The sequence below is a fragment of the Fukomys damarensis genome, unplaced genomic scaffold (genome assembly GCF_012274545.1).
Source record: "Fukomys damarensis isolate Sample0158 unplaced genomic scaffold, DMR_v1.0_HiC HiC_scaffold_6, whole genome shotgun sequence".
NCBI lineage: Eukaryota > Metazoa > Chordata > Mammalia > Rodentia > Bathyergidae > Fukomys > Fukomys damarensis.
The window spans coordinates 22168024-22184509 of NW_022900918.1; the positions used below are offsets into that span (position 1 = coordinate 22168024).

Consider the following 16486-nt stretch of genomic DNA (forward strand, 5'->3'; position numbering starts at 1 on the left):
ACTGTTCCACACAGGAACTTTAATGTTTTCACCAATCGACTTAAAAAATGGTAATTTAAAACATGTATATAAAGCCATGTGCTTAACTTTGTAAACATGGAGTTCACTTTCAGATTATAGTCACTTAGAGCCATTGTTTCTAGAAAACAAATGATTATATTTACCCAAAGATGCTCATAAATGTACAAAATTTGTTATTTTCTTGAGAACGGATATCATATTTGAAATTATTCTTATGAGTGTATATATGCACCTCTGTTTGCAAAATGCATATTGAAATGTAAATTTCCACAAAATATATGGTAGAAAATAAATGCAAAAGTAAGCTGTTTCATGTAGAATATTTTATTTAAACTATGATAAAATTTGCATGACAAACACCAATTATCTTTACACGTGTATTTAACTATTTAAGTAGTCATATTTGATGAAATACCTCAAAAACAAAACCTAGATACACTACACTTTATGCTAAGCAGAGATTTCTATTCTATACTTTATTCTTGTAAAATCACCTTAATATTTTAGTCTCTTTATTAACACATATATATTTTTAAAATTTATCCTTAGAGAAAATATACAAGGTTTGAAATAATAGATAAATGTGAACATGAATAGTAACACATACATACACACTAACAGACATGTGACACATACACATATGTTTATTCTCTTTGAAAGCTGAAACTTTGCTTTAAAATTTTTCAATATATTTTGTTTATAAATTTCTCAACACTTAATTTGCTGCCATTGTTTGGCATTTATTGTTCATATAATTTGGCCCTACCGAGGAATATAATACGCCTGTGTGGAGGTTACGCTACCTGTGGTTTTTGGCTTTCCTTGTGTGTTACCCTCTAGTTGTCTACTGATCAACCTTTGAAACTGGACAATAAGTTGTAATTCACAATGCTATACATTTACGCTGTTGCACACTTGTCCATCAGAATTTTTTATTTGACTGTTATCACAATGCCACACATTTTATTTGTATTTTTATATTTAAGCTAAAGAAATTATATTAAGGTTATAAAATTCTTCAAAAATATTTGTGTGTGTACTTTTAAATACTTTGGGCCTTCAGTGCACATCTGCAAGCTTCTATGAACAATAAAATACTGAAAAAAAAATGTTTTTCAGTATTTCTTTGTACCAGGGATCGTACTCAGTACCTTGCGCTTGCCAGGCAGAAGCGGTGTCACTGAGTTACATTGTTTCTGTGTGAGAATAGACATTTCTTGTTTGTATTGAAATAGATGGAGCATTTTGGGGAGCAGAGTTTTTTTGCCCTTTTGAAACTAAAGAAACAGAAATGCAACTGTGTCTGTTTATGTTCGCTCCAAATGTATCTAGCACCCAAAGTGATGACATTATGAAATGTGACTTCTGGGAAGGTATTAGGTCTTGAGGATGCAGGCCAATGAATGGGATTTGCACCATCATGAAAGAGACCCCAGAGTTATCCCTTATTGTTTTCACTGAGAGAGTGCAGACTTGCATAAGAACCAAAACTTGTGCCCTCGTCAAATATCAAAACTGCCCTTTCCTTGAAGTTCTTTGCCCCAGCACTGTTATTTAACATCTTCCTTTCTAGTTGGTTGATTTAAGAGAGAGAAAAAAAGAAGAACTTTAAATTTGTTCTACTGGAGCAATGAGTGAAGAAAAAATATGACATTTTTTGTTATTTTTGAGATTTTCTTTCACACTGCAGCCAATTTGAAATTCCCTTCCTTTTCACCAGATCAAAATTTATTTGTCCCTACACTCTTGGTTTCCTTGGACTGAACCATCTATTAAATATTAATGCATTAGCTTTGTTTTAGCAAAAGGCAAAAGATCTGTGCAATCTGAACAGAAATCAGCGCATTTAGCTTTGTTTTAGAATCACATGAAAAATTTAATTTCAGTGTGACCAGTAGAAAAATTCTCAGAGTAAAATTTTTAAATTGGAAGATTTTCTTTTCTGGGGAAATGGTAGTATTGTGATTTTGCTGATGGTGGTTGGGGGATTCTGATTTCATGGGTACTTCTTAGGAAAGAAGCCAGCGAGAACTGAAGCAATGTTAGTGCTGACTATAACGTGATATGGCTACTTTGACGGTACTGGGGGGCTTACAGAAAGAAAGGGGAAACTCAGACAATTAAAGGACCATTCATTCTATAAAGTCCAGATGGCACTTTAAAAGATAATTAAAGTCTTTTATTTAAGATTGTCTAACCTCTCTCTCTCCCTCTCTCTCTCTCTGTCTCTCTCTAGGAGTAGGGATGGGATTTATATGTCTTTGGAGCTTGGGTGGCTTTGCCAACAGTGTCACTACTGACTCACAGGAGCTTGCTAGCTGGTAAAATGTGCTATTTTTTTTTCTTTGATATTTACAAATATTAATCAAAAAGGCCCAAAGTAAAATTACATATAGTGACATGCATAAGAAATATACTTATATATTTCATATATAAATCCATGTGAACTGACATTTGCACCACAAAGATCAGAGTTTAGAAGCAAAGGTCTTATATCATTTCTTATTTTCCTAACTCTGTCTAATATATTACGAAAGACTTAGTAAAATAATGCGCATTTATCAACCTACATTTCTGTAGGTCAGAAGCCCAGGTGGGATTAATTATGTTCTCTCTGAAGAGTTTCACAAGGCCGAGGTTGTTTGTCAGACTTATCTGAGACCTTATAAAGAATCAAGTTTTGAGCGCGTTCAACAGGTTGGCCAAATTGTGACCCCTGCAGTGTAGAACCAATACTCTTTTATCTTTATTACCATCATCTAGGGTATGTTCTTCCCTCTTGGAATTTTCTTTCATTCCTTGATTTTCAAAGCCAGCTATGGCATATCCAAGCCATCTTAATACAGTGAAGCTCTCTGCTTTCCTTGTTGCTGTGAATCTGAAAGAAATGATGTTTTTAAAGTTTGCAATTATATTAGGACTGCCTTGATTCAGTTCCTTTCGTCATATAGAGGAACAGTCATTCTAGTGCTATCTTGTATGTGTACTTTCCACATACAAATGAAACAGGATATACAAGAGCATAATTGCGTACTATTTTTAGATTCCTGCATACCATACTTCTTATATAAGAAAACAAGTATAGTTCGATTCTGGGTACCAAAAAAATAAAAATAGAAAGAAAGAAAGAAAGAAAGAAAGAAGGAAAGAAAGAAAGAAAGAAAGAAAGAAAGAAAGAAAGAAAGAAAGAAAGAAAGAAAGAAAGAAAACAAGTATATTTGTCCATATATATTAAAAAGTATAATACTTAGAGACTTCTGCCAAATTTTATGTTCATAGCATGATACTGTGTATTATAGCTTATTGTTTAAAAAGTATTGGGGTAAAAAAAAGTATTGGGGTGAGAAATTTACTCAATATTTGCAGCATCCTCATTGTCTGTCCCTCTGAAAATACAGGAGAATAAATAAATGGTGTTCATCTTTCTTCTTTTCATGAAGTCTCCTTAAATTCCCAAATCTTCTCTGAAGCACTGAAAAGAGAGAAAGGATTACACTTGCAAGGATCGGGTGCTTGTTTTTTATTAACACCTATATATTACAATTCTAACCTCCCAAATGAAGGTGTTAGGAGGTAAGATGTTTGGGAAATGATTCATGAGCTCAGATCTTTCAGCAAGGGAATCGGGGTCCTTCTGACTCCTGGAACCTGGAGCAGTTGCTCATGCCTGTGATTCCAGCTTTTGTGGAAATTGAACCATAAACATGGCAAATTGCAGGCTGTCCTGGGAAACGTAGTTAAACTGTGTGCAAAATATTTACATAGTCTGCATTCTGCAAAAATATCTTGTATTTACAGCTATATATAGTGTGCACTGAACTATTACATATATGTAATTGGCTTCCTACTAGGAAACCAGATTCCTTTAAAATGTTTCTTCTTTTTCATCATTTCCCTCAAAAAATTCTCTTGTAGTCCTTACATCTATTGGTTCACACCTAATCTAATTGAATAACGACTAAGAATATGTTCCCAAAACCATTCCTATATGTTCCATTTTATAAATTAACAGTTCCAGAAAAGTATAATAATTTTGTACATGGAAGTATAACACTCTATTCATATTTTACTTGTATTACTTGAAAAATGATCTAGATCATATAGTTTTGTTTTATCATTATTGATTATTTCTTATAAAACTTATTTACTTAAAAATCATTCAAATTTCTAATGTTTCATTTCAGTTGGTGTATAACAATTTCCTTAGGTTAAGTGTATTCTCAGTTCTATGAGTTTCAATAATTATTTATTCACCTATTTTGTTTATTCATTCGCAACTCTTTTTTAAATCATATCGACTGATCATAAAAATGAAACCACATGTGAATAACACATGGTGGTAAAATTATGTTTCAGTCTGTGGTGTTCTGATCCAGATTTGATCCTTTGTATCTCAATGAAACTGAGCAAGTAACTTTTGTTTGGAAAACTTTTCATTATTAATTGTAAAAATAGTCATTTTTTAAAGCATAAATATTAGTGACGATAACGATGACAATGGTAAAATAATAACACTTTCCAATTTGCAATATCTGTATCATCTGGAACTGATGTGTTCCATGGTGAAAGCAGCATTTTATCCATACACAGAAAACATTTTTTGACAATACATCTTGACAAATTTTCAAAGTATTTATTTTTTGAATACTCACAAATGCTGAACAATTGAGTCGTTATTTAGTTTATTTGTTCTGCAAGGCTACTCAAATGAGGAAAATTAATGACAATAAGATTCCAAAGAAAATGTTTCTGAAGAACTGAAAACAATAATTTGTAAAACAGTTGCTCAGAAGAAATCTTTCAAGAACATGTTGAAGCAAACGGAATCAATAGGACAAAGTTGACAGTTTCAATGGAGTCTAGACCTTGTGTAGCAAGGCGTGAAAGGGTATCTGAGTCAGAACACAATACTCTTAGGAGGCAAAGAAACAGAGTTCTAAATAATAGATGGTATGAGTGACATTCAGGATTAAGGTTGAGATGGATTATACAGATAATCAATGTGGAAATTTCAGCTTATGCAGTAGGCCATTTCACTGACTACGATGTTTTTCTAATAGGTGCAGTTTGGCATCATTGAAATAAAGACACTCTTATTTCAGCATGCAATATAAAAATATTAATCTGTTCTGTACTTTATATGCAGGGAGAATAATCATTTATATTGTTTCCCTCTTCCACATACATAAAATTCCTTCACAGTTATTTTATCATTGGAAAAGCAACATAAAATTTTTATGTCATTCATTCGACTATATTTGTTGAACACCTGTCCAAAAAAGATAATTGTTTTATTATTCTATTGAATATGGCAAAAAATGTACAGATCATCATTATGATGTATGATAAACGCTAAGGTTTAAAAAAGATGAGTATAATATGGGGCATATAATCCAGTACATTTATGTATGGGACATTTTCTAGTGAAAGTTCTCTCTACCTTAATGAGACAGCTTTCAATTTAGCTTTGTTACTTCACTTTAATGTTTCAATAGCCTACTTTGATGAGACATAAAAATCATTCCACAGAACCTGAGTATTCTTTTCATTATAAAATAATTTAAATATTCCAAATTAGAATACTAAAATTAAAATATTTAGAATTTTTGAACTTTGTATGCCTTTAAAATTAAAGCATATTTCATAGTTGATAATAGTTACATTATTTAAAATTACTTAAAGGGCTATTTGCCTGCTGACAAGTTGCTTCTAAAGCTACACATATGGAAATTTCTATCACGGAGGACATTTGAATATGGGCTGATTTGATTCTAAACTACTTCTCATGCAAATTATTTATATTTTATCCAGTATTCAAATTCTGTTCATTTCAGTCTATTGGCATTAGGCTTTCATTTTGTCTGAACACATGACTTGTATATCATATCTCATTCTATCCATTTTACTGTTGACTTATGATAGTGGTACTGTTGCCTGTGAATGTAGTCAGATATTTAGAAAAACATGAGCATGGGAGTGATATAACAATAACACATGGAAATATTCCAACATCCTTATTTCAGAGATGCTCAGTTCATAACTTCCTTTGACAACATGTCCTTCACAAAGTTTAACTCAGCAAAGTCTACACATACACTGTCATGCTGGAGGGTCAGGCACCTTGGAGACAAGTGTATCTGATTAAGGTTACTATCTTCAATGTGATATAAGAAATACACCAGGAGGATAAGGAAAGCAAGAAAATAATATATAATCAGTAACTTAATTTTCTTAATTTTGTTTCTTAAAGATGTAAGTGAGGTATCTACACTCATTAAAGAGACTGTCATAAAATAACAAGCTTTCAGAGATTTTTAAATGGAAAAACTTGTCAATCACTTTGTACTGCTGTAGCAAACTATCAAATGTTGGAAAATTAACATAGAACAGAAACTAGTTTTTTCCTGATATTGGAGGCTAAGAGTCTAAGGTCAAAGTGGTGCAGGTTTAGTGCCTTGTGAGGGCCTTGGCTGTGTTTACCAAGCGAGGACTCATGGCATCATCTACAGGGGCAGAATGGAATAAAGTGGAAAATTCCTTTCATCAAAGCATGTTATAATGGCATGAAACCCGTTCATGAGGGCAGAGTATTCATGAGTTAACACACAAACTGATGCACTGAAAATTGTTTCCCGCCTGAATTTTGGAAAGGACAAAAACTTTTAAGTCCCCAAAACTATCATTGTTGTTTGAGCTTCTCTAATGCTGAGTCCCAATACCATTATAGTTTTTAAATTCACTTCAGTAACAACAACAAAATAGTGTAATGAGTTATTCTCTGAAATGATTCACTACTAAAAGCTATTTTTTTTCCAGCCTGTGTTTGTGGCACATGCTTATAATCCCATCTACCTGGAGGCTGTAAGGAAAGTCTACTGCAAGTGTCAAACCAACCGGGACAAATTCAGTGAGACAGTACCTCAAACAAAAGCAGACACACACAAGCTGGTGTTATGGCTTGGATCTAAGATGTCTCCTGAAAGTCTCATGTGTCTGAATGATAGATTGGTGGGGGTGCTATATTCATCAATGGATTTATCTGTTGTATTCAGTAGCTGCATGCACTGTTAGGGGAGGGGCCTCCTTGGAAGTGGGTCCCTGAGGGTGTGGCTCGGTGGGCTCTGTTCTTGTCCCGAACTCCTCCCTTCTCTCTAGACTTCATGGCTGTCATGGGTTGTACAATTTTTCCTCTACCCTGACACTGTGTCATCTGGTGTCTGACTTGGAGCCACATATGTGTGAACTGAAACCATAAACCAAAATAAACATTTCTCCTCAAAGTTGTGGATGTTGTTGGTGTTCATATTTTGTCATATATCATATTTTGTCACAGCATCAGGAAAGTGACTAAGACAGCTGGACATATAGCTTAGACATGCATGCATATGTGTGCTTGCATATATATACATGATCTATTTATCTATCTATCTATCTTACATATATGATATGCATGCATGTGTATAGGTTATATGTGTATAGGTTATATGTATATGTGTTATGTATATCAAATATATACAAGCATATATATTATATAAATATATAAAATAAGCTAGATAAATTATTTGCAGTAATATGGATTAAAGTGCTTCTTTATGCTGGGCACTTGTGTGACCACTAATCTGATTTCCCAGCCCCTGTTCTTACACACTTATACATTTATATGAATGTAATTACATATTCTGTGTATTACACATTCATTTTCATATTATAATAAACAACATGTTTGATAATAATGACATAATTATGTTATTTATTAATGTCTACAAATAATAAGTTAACTAAGAAGATGAAAGACTATTATAAAGTCTAAACTCAGTTTTAGAATATAAAAATAACATATGTATTTGTCTCTTTTTCTGTGGAATAATAGAGTATGCAAGAAGTGCTATATGGCAACTGAAAATCAACAAGTGTTTTGTTAATAACCTAAAACCAAAAAATCTAATATTTAAAAGTACACAATGCTTTATTATGAACAGAGTAGATCCATATTACATATTATTATTTTTGTTTTATCTTGAATTTGAAATCCTAATAGGATAGGGAACAATGTAGAAAAATTAACTGGATTATTTGTTCAAAATACAACTAAGAAGATAGTGTCTATATTAAGAAATGTATTTTATTCACCAAAAAATAATCCCACTTCAATTATAAGTACAGAATTTCAGATTAGAGAATTCCAGTTCCTACTTCAAATAATTGAATTGTTTAGGTGCATAGGGATTATTAACATAGTATTATGAAGAATTATAAAGGTATTTTATCTATAGTTATATACATAGTGTATATATTTGATACGTTTATATATATAATTTATTTTTGAATATATAGACAAATAAAATTTCTTTATTCTTTTAAAATTAAATAATTATTCAACATATAGTCATTTTATTGAAATGAAAAAAGGGAAATATAGAGAGAAATATGTTGGTAGCTCAGACAAAAAATGTTTCCAGTTAAAATGAAAGCATTTTAAACAGTAGTAATTTAAACCCTACGTGAAGAAATAAAGAACTCAATAAAATAAATGTGTGTCAATTTTAACAGCTAACATTATTACAATTCTTTGTAATTCTACTTGAGTTTTATCAGATTTGGAACAGTGATACATTTTTATAAATATTAATAAATAGGCAGTATTATTTTAATTTTGATTTGAAATTCCATTTTTGTTTTCTACATAAGGTAAACATTACTACATTTTAAAAACAGTTTATTTAATCTTCAGGGCACATATTATACAAAGGTTTTTATATAAACAATGTAAAGACATATAGACAGCTTTTTAGTAAGGAGACTTTCATACTTTTGAATTTTAATGAATATAAATCCTAACTATACTGTTTTAATTTTAGGATGTTCATTGTAACCCCAATGACAGTTACTAGAAAAGTAGCAATAGAATATTTACAAAACATAAAAAGTTGTTAAACTACCACTTAACTAAGCCAAAGGAAAAGTGCAGAGAATAAAGGACCAAATTAAGAAAGAAACAACTACTGGGTAGGTGGAAACAGCCAAATGACAAAAGTGATTTCTGGTTTGTAATTTAAATATAATTGGATTAAATTCTCAAAAAATGAAATTTAAATGATAAAATGATATCATATCCAGAATAAACTCAATTGAGATTTAAACTAGAAAATCAATTTAAATTGAAATGATGGGAAAATCTGTAATAAGAATCAAAAAATATCAAGCATGCAAAGTTCTGCCAAATAGAATTGAGGTAAAAAATATTGTAAAAGATCAAGAAAGGGATTATATACTTAGTAAAAAATTCAATACAGCAATAATACATAACAGTTTTAAACATTTGCTCTTCTAGTAACAGATTCTCAAAATTTAAAAACTGACAAATTAGAAGGAAGAGAGGAGAGGCTTGCAATAATTGAAATCCAATACCCGCCTGTCAATAATGGTTAAGAAAACCAGGCAGCAGACACAGAAAGAAAAGTCTTAGCACAGTAAACCCACTAGTACTAACTCACATAGGGAATTCGGTGCTCTATAAACAACAGCATAACCATTACTCTTAATACACATAGGAAATTTTCAAAGATTGATAATAATTAGGCCAAAAATGAGATGCATTAAATGTTAAATGTTCCAAATTATGCAAATTCCATCCTCTAACAAAAGTGTGATGAAGTTGGAAATCAGTAACAATAGTATAACAAAAATTCACATATTTATCATAGATATTAAGCAAAATATAGTGGACCCTCAAATTATGACTGGCCTGACAATGTGGGTTAATTAGGTTATTGGAAAATTCATTAACCTGTTGTTATCTAGCACAAGTACCCAGGTAAACATCCAGATCTCAGCTGTATTGACAATTACAATCAGTCCTCAGGAACCAATCAAGTTCATAATTCGAGTCCACTATAAACCTAAACATCTAAAAGATAAAAGAATTACGTTTTTCTGGTTTCACTCTAACATGCCGGGAAAACTTATTTTGCAGGATCTACATATCTTTGGATATGTTAAAGTATTTATTTTTATTATGAGCTTCATTTGTTTCAAAAGAGAAATAGATCTTAGAATAGGAAAATCTATGGAGATAGAGAGTAGCTTAATGGTTATCTATATTTAGAGAGAGGCTTTGGGAAATGATAGGTAGTAAGTAGACTGTTTAGATTTGAGCTAACAAAATGAACTAAGTTTGTTGTTATAGTTGTTAAATTCTGGCAATCTGCTAATATGTTTTTTTTCATTAAGTTTATTGGTACATTTTAGGAATACAATATAGTTTCATTCATCACTTGGAAGTTGTTGCTAATATCTATTGAATCCTACATTTCAAGTTTGTAAACTCTGTGGTATGCAAATTTTAGTTCAATAAAGTTGCTTTATTAAAAAGGAGATCAAAGAAGAAATTACAAAGTAAGTGACAATATATTAAAAGGTGAATTATAATGAATGCACAACATAACAAAGTTTCTAGTAGGCATCAACAGCAATGCAACAGGGGAAATATAAAGTACAAATCATATACAAAAGAAAAATAAACTTCTCAAATCAACACCCCCACTTTGCAATTTAGGAAACTAAATAAGAAAAACAAACTGAAGTCATTGCTGGTAAGGAAAAAATATAAAGCACAGGAAACAGAAAAATAAAACAAACAATGGAAAATAATGAAATACAAAGTTCATTCTTTCTAAACAAACAAAATTGACAAATATTTATATAACTGGAGTAAGAAAAAAGAAGAGACTCAACTTGCTAGAATTGCAAGTGAGTTAAACTTTTTCAATGCTATTGGCTCTTCAGAAATAAAAACGAATATAAAATGGTACTATAAAAACTGTGAGAAAAATTGCTAAAGCTTAATAAAGAGAAGAATTTCTTAGAAATAGAAAATAAATAGAAAATATACTAAGAATAAATTGGGTAGATAGTAGGAAGAGACATGTAAATATTATGGAGAATTAGTCTGTGATAAAAAAATCTCTTGATGAGAGTGATTTCACAACAGAATTCTACTAAGCATTTAAAGAATACATATTCTTTCAGGTTAAAAAAAAACCTGAAGATTTCACAAGCAAACAAATAACTTTTTTAGGAGTTGTTTGAAAAACTTAGCCACGTAGTAGTACACAAAGGCAACACAGATATATAATGAACAACTTTACAGGACAATTATTAAAACATTAAAAAATTCTATGAGAAAAACAATCTGAAACACATATCTTAATAATTTAATCAAGGAGGTGAAAGATTTGTTCAGTAAATACTATAAACAATTCAGGAATAGTAGATGCCATATGTAAATGAAAATACATCTCATGATAATGTATTAGAAGACTTAATATTAAAATGTCGATACCACTCAAGGGTTTCTACAACTTCAAAACAATTTTGGTCAAAATCTTAGTGACGTTTTTCTAAATAGGTTAGAAATGTATGCAGTTGCTCAGACTCTCATGTGACTGACTGCTTAATGTATACACTAGCATCAAGTCAATTTATAAAGTGAAAATAAAATCATTTTATATTGAGTTTCAAGTTGCAGGAAGAATTAAAGTATGCTTGGAATTTTTACCTATTGGATTCTAATGTAAAAACTTTAAATTATACTGGATAGTAAAATTTAGCATTAATGATTGATTTGCTAAATTGGTGTGCTCATCTAAATTTAAAAATAAAGACTTTCTTGGAGAGCAGAAATGAGGTACTCTAAGCAAATGCTCACAAATAATAGCAAACTGATGAGGTTCACACAGCAGCAAGTAAAGCTATAAATGATAATAATGATCAAGAAGAGAAATTAAAATTGGCTGCCTGAGACTAATAAAATGTGACAAATCTTAGGAATTTTGCAGCACATAAAAATAAAGTCAAATAAGGATGCCTGATGAAAATGTTTATTTCCTTTCCTCTTCATACATAGACCTATTTCTAAAGCTTACATAATTTATCATGTATGAGAGGTAAAATATCAGGTTTTGTCTATGCTATATTAAAAAAATATTGAACCCTGTAATGCTAAAAATAGAGAATAAAATATAAAAAGGAATGATTTATGTAGTGGAAAACAATTGAACCAATTAACAAAAATAAGAAATTCTATTGTTTTAAATAATATGCAAACTAGATGCATGTGTTTGTTCCTTAAAATTAACAAGACATTTGAATACATTTTATCTTATGGTTATTGTGATTTTATTTTGAGTGAAAAAAAACTAAGATTTTTATAATTGATTTTTATGTATCATTTTACTAAAAGGAAATTATGTGAAATAATTGCATACAATGAAAATAATTTTAACAAACATAATTTCTTCTTAGGAAAATTATATCTTATTTCAATTTATTTCTTAGTAGAATTGACTGTGGAAGAGGAATTTATCACATCAGACTATGATGCTTTTTCATAGCACAGATGGTTATTCTTTTTTTTTATTCATAATCATTGGTCAAAGGCATTACCTTCTGAAAAGTTCAAAATTACCTCAGGTATAAATGAGTGAATATGGAGAACCACCATGGAGTTTTAAAAATATTTGTGCTTAATTAAAATATACATAATACCTAACAAGAATTCTCCAGAACAATATGTGTTAAAATTATAAATGAATATATGCATAGAATTTTAGTCTTTATTTTTTACATTTTTAACCCTAAAGTTTTTTTTTTCATTAAGTTTATTGGTCCATTTTAGGCATACAATACAGTTGCACTCATCATTAGGATCTTTTATCTTTACATGATATATCTTTGTTCTTATTTTCCCCCATCCCATGATCTTCCTTCACTCCCTCCACCCTTCCCTATTTACAAAGACTTTGTTTCCATGTTTTTCCATTTCTCTTTTTTTCTTTTCCCTTCTTTCCTTTCCCCTGCTTCTCCCACTTCCTCTAATACCTTTAGACATTTTCTTCCTATTTCACACTATAAATTATCATTTTGATCCTTGTTTGCACTTTTAGTTTTTGGCACCAGAGAAAATATTCAGTATTCACACATATGTGTCCTATTAATTTCAACAGAGTATGTCCTCAATGGGCATCCACTTATCTATAAATGTCACTGATTTCTTGTTCTTTGTGGCTGAGTAGTACTCCATTTTATATATTTTTAAAAACTCACATCTATTTCATCCAGTCTCCAGCTGATGGGCATTTTGGTTGTTCCACATTTTAGCTATTAAAACCTGTGCCACTATAAACATGGGTGAGCATATATCACTTTTAATTATTTTGGGAAGATATCCAGCAGGGGAATTTCTGGATCAAATGTGACTTCCAAGCCTAGTTGTTTGTTTTATCTCCATATTGATTTCCACAGGGGCTGCAACAGTCTACACTCCCCCAAAACAATGAAGAAAAATTCCTTTCTCCCCATAACACTACCAACAGTGGTTATTGATTGATTTCTTCATAACAGCCAGTCTTTCTGGGGTGAGGTGGAATATCAGGGTTGTTTGCACCTGCATCTCTTGAGTGACCAGTGATGTTGAACATTTTTTCATATGTTTATTTGCTCGTTTTACTTCTTTGAGAAATTTCTGTTCATTCCAGATGCCATTTTGAATTGGGTCTTTATATTTGAGGGGTCTGATTATTTTTTTTTAATTCTTTATATATTTGAGATAGTAGACCTTTATTGGAGGAGCAACTGGTAAAAATTGTAGGTTGTCTCTTAGCTCTGTTGGTGGTTTCTCTTGTAGTGCAGAAACTTTTTGATAAGATGAGATCACAGTTGTTGATTTTTTTGTGCTAGTTCCCATGCCACTGATGATTTGTACTACCGAACTTATTTTCAGCAAGTTTAGTGTTTCTGTTTTAATATTTACATCTGTGATCCACTTCAATTTTAGCTTTTTACATGGTGAAAGATAGGGGCCTAGTTTTAATCTTTTGAACCCTAAACTTTTTAATCTTCATGAAAGAAAAGAACCCTTCTAATATTTGGAAGATTTGCCAGAAAAAAACAAAGAAACATAAAATTCTTTGTATCTAGAAATTAGGGGACATGACATTTCTCAGAGTGCCATAAATCAACATCAAGTTCTCACTGTCAAAAAATGTTTAAGATGCAGAAGTGGGTACTTAGGTAGAAGTAAGCCCTGAGTTTTTATTTCTATAACCTTTATTTGTTCTCACTGAGCAGGACTATGGAAGACAGGGAAGCTGGCAGATGTCAACAGCTCAATGGAGGAATCAAAGAAGGAGCAGAGTTTGTAGATTATTTCTCTTTTCTGGAAGCATTAAAGTAATCAGTAAAGGTCAGCACAGCCCAAGAGGTTTATGAGATTGATCAAAGAGGCAGAGTACACTGGTGCTCAGAGGTTACCACCCAAAAAATAGTCCTATAAAGTCTTTCCTTAGAATCAGCAAGCACAGAAGATGCAGTTACTTCATTGTACCTCGATTTATAAAAACCCTCAGAAGGAAACAAGAAACAAAAGGGATGACTGTCATGTAAAGTAGATTAAATTTCAATAGACAGAATTTAAATCTTGAAATAACAAAGTGGATAAAAGAGACTGTGTAATTAACTGGAAGACGTTTTCCTCAATTACAAGGGAAAGGTTAAACCTCACCCATCCTTCACTAATATGAATTGAATTTGAGTTTACTGATCTAGTAAAGACCAACGAAAATCAACAAAAAAATTACACATTTACAATACCAAATAATAGGATAAATGCTTTGCAACATATACTATGGGAGTTAATATCGAGTACATATCATGTGCTATGCATTACCTAAGATATTGTAAAAACTTACATGCATTATGCATTTAATTCTTAACATTTCACAAGAGATAAGCCAGTATCACTATTTTTTTCTATGAACCTACTAAAGCATAATGAATGTTTCCTTATTATTCAGGTATTAAACAGTACATTGGGGATTTAAATCAAGTGTCCTGAATGAAGAAATGCACCACTTAAATTTTACAGGAAGAAGTAAGGGCTAGGGATGAAACTTTGTGGTACAGTACATATTTAAGGTGGATAAGGCTCTAATATTCTTTAGCTTTACTTTTCATTAATTTATTATACACATATACGTTTGTATATAGATAAAATAAAATCTCATTCATCATAGGTGATTTGTACCTTGATTCTTCTTTTTTCCCCAGTCCTCTCTCCTCCTTTCAACATCTTGAAATATTGCATTGGTGTGAGAAACTGGAGGCGTGAATAAGGTCCAAAGTGTACACAAGATATTGGGAAATCAGAAGACAATATTTAACTGGGAAGAAGAACGAGGGAGGGAGCAGGGGAAAGAAAGCAAGGGAAAAGAAAATGGAAAAAGGAAAAAAAAGAGAAAAGAAGGGAAAAAATGGAAATGAAGCTTTTGTAGATAAGGAAGGGAAGAGTAAGAAGGCCCTAATGTTGATGCCCAATGCAGGAAACATTAGAGACTGAGGGAGAGACAGAGACACGAGGCAGACAGAAAGAAAGAAGATTATAGTAAAAGTGGAGGATTGTTACTATTCACATGCTCCTAAAGAACAACCATCTCCCCAAATTGTTTAGTACATTTTTGATTAAAAGGAGTTTATACTATTTGTAACTCAGTTCCAAAACATAAATATTCACCAAAGACAATGTAAGAATTTCATCCAGTATAATAATGATAAAATATGCAGCAGTAAGTTAAATTTAAATGTCAGGTAAACAATCACTATTTGCACATATGTATGTTTATGATATTGTATATGTCATTAATACTAAAATTGTAAATGACTGACAATAACTTGGTCATAGGAATACAAAAGTAACAGGTCTCTTGTCATTCAAATCCAATATCAACAGTTAGGCATTCTTGTAGTATTTTAATGTCTCTTTAGAAGTAATTCAAAAGTGAATCAAGATGAAAATTAAAAAGGTCCCTGGTGAATCATAAATTTACAAAGAACAGCTATTATTGCTGTGAGAAAGACACACAGTACCTGAAAGATGCTTGACTACCAGCTAACAGTTAGATTACAGTTGATAAGAGCCCACCACATGCTCATAGGTAAGCAATGATGTTTACCTATTAAATAATATTTATCCATTAACCAAAAGGGGTTTCTAGATCACCCAACATTAAAGTTATATTTTAACTACAATGAAGCAAAAATAGAACAAGAAAATTCCTTAATTTTTTTGACCACCAGAGACAAAAAAAAAAAACAAAAACAAAACAGTGTTTAAAACACAAAGATAATCAAACACCTTTCCTTCTTTCTAGTTTGGCGGAGGGCTGTTTCTTTCTTTTTTTTTTTTTTGAGACAGGGTCTCACTATGTAGTTGAGACTGACCTGGAGCTCACTATGTAGCCCAGGTTGGTCTCGAACTCACAGCAATCGTCCTGCCTCAGGCTTCTAAATGCTGGGATTACAGGCATGAGCCACCACGCCCAGATTTTTTTTTAAATGCTTTTTCTTTACTGATGGCATATTTGACCTTATTTCACTTTTTTAATATTAACATTCATGAAGATTCTGAACC

At 31.5% G+C, this 16486-nt stretch overlaps 1 long non-coding RNA gene across 1 annotated transcript; it reads right to left on the bottom strand.

The window, feature by feature from the left end:
* Positions 1-1056: 1056 nt before the first annotated feature.
* On the bottom strand, positions 1057-15139 carry LOC104869981. Its single transcript, XR_782415.1, has 3 exons — positions 15104-15139; positions 3375-3493; positions 1057-2899 (listed from the first exon to the last, which is right to left on the bottom strand). It is a non-coding gene; the product is annotated as an uncharacterized LOC104869981 (long non-coding RNA).
* Positions 15140-16486: the final 1347 nt, after the last annotated feature.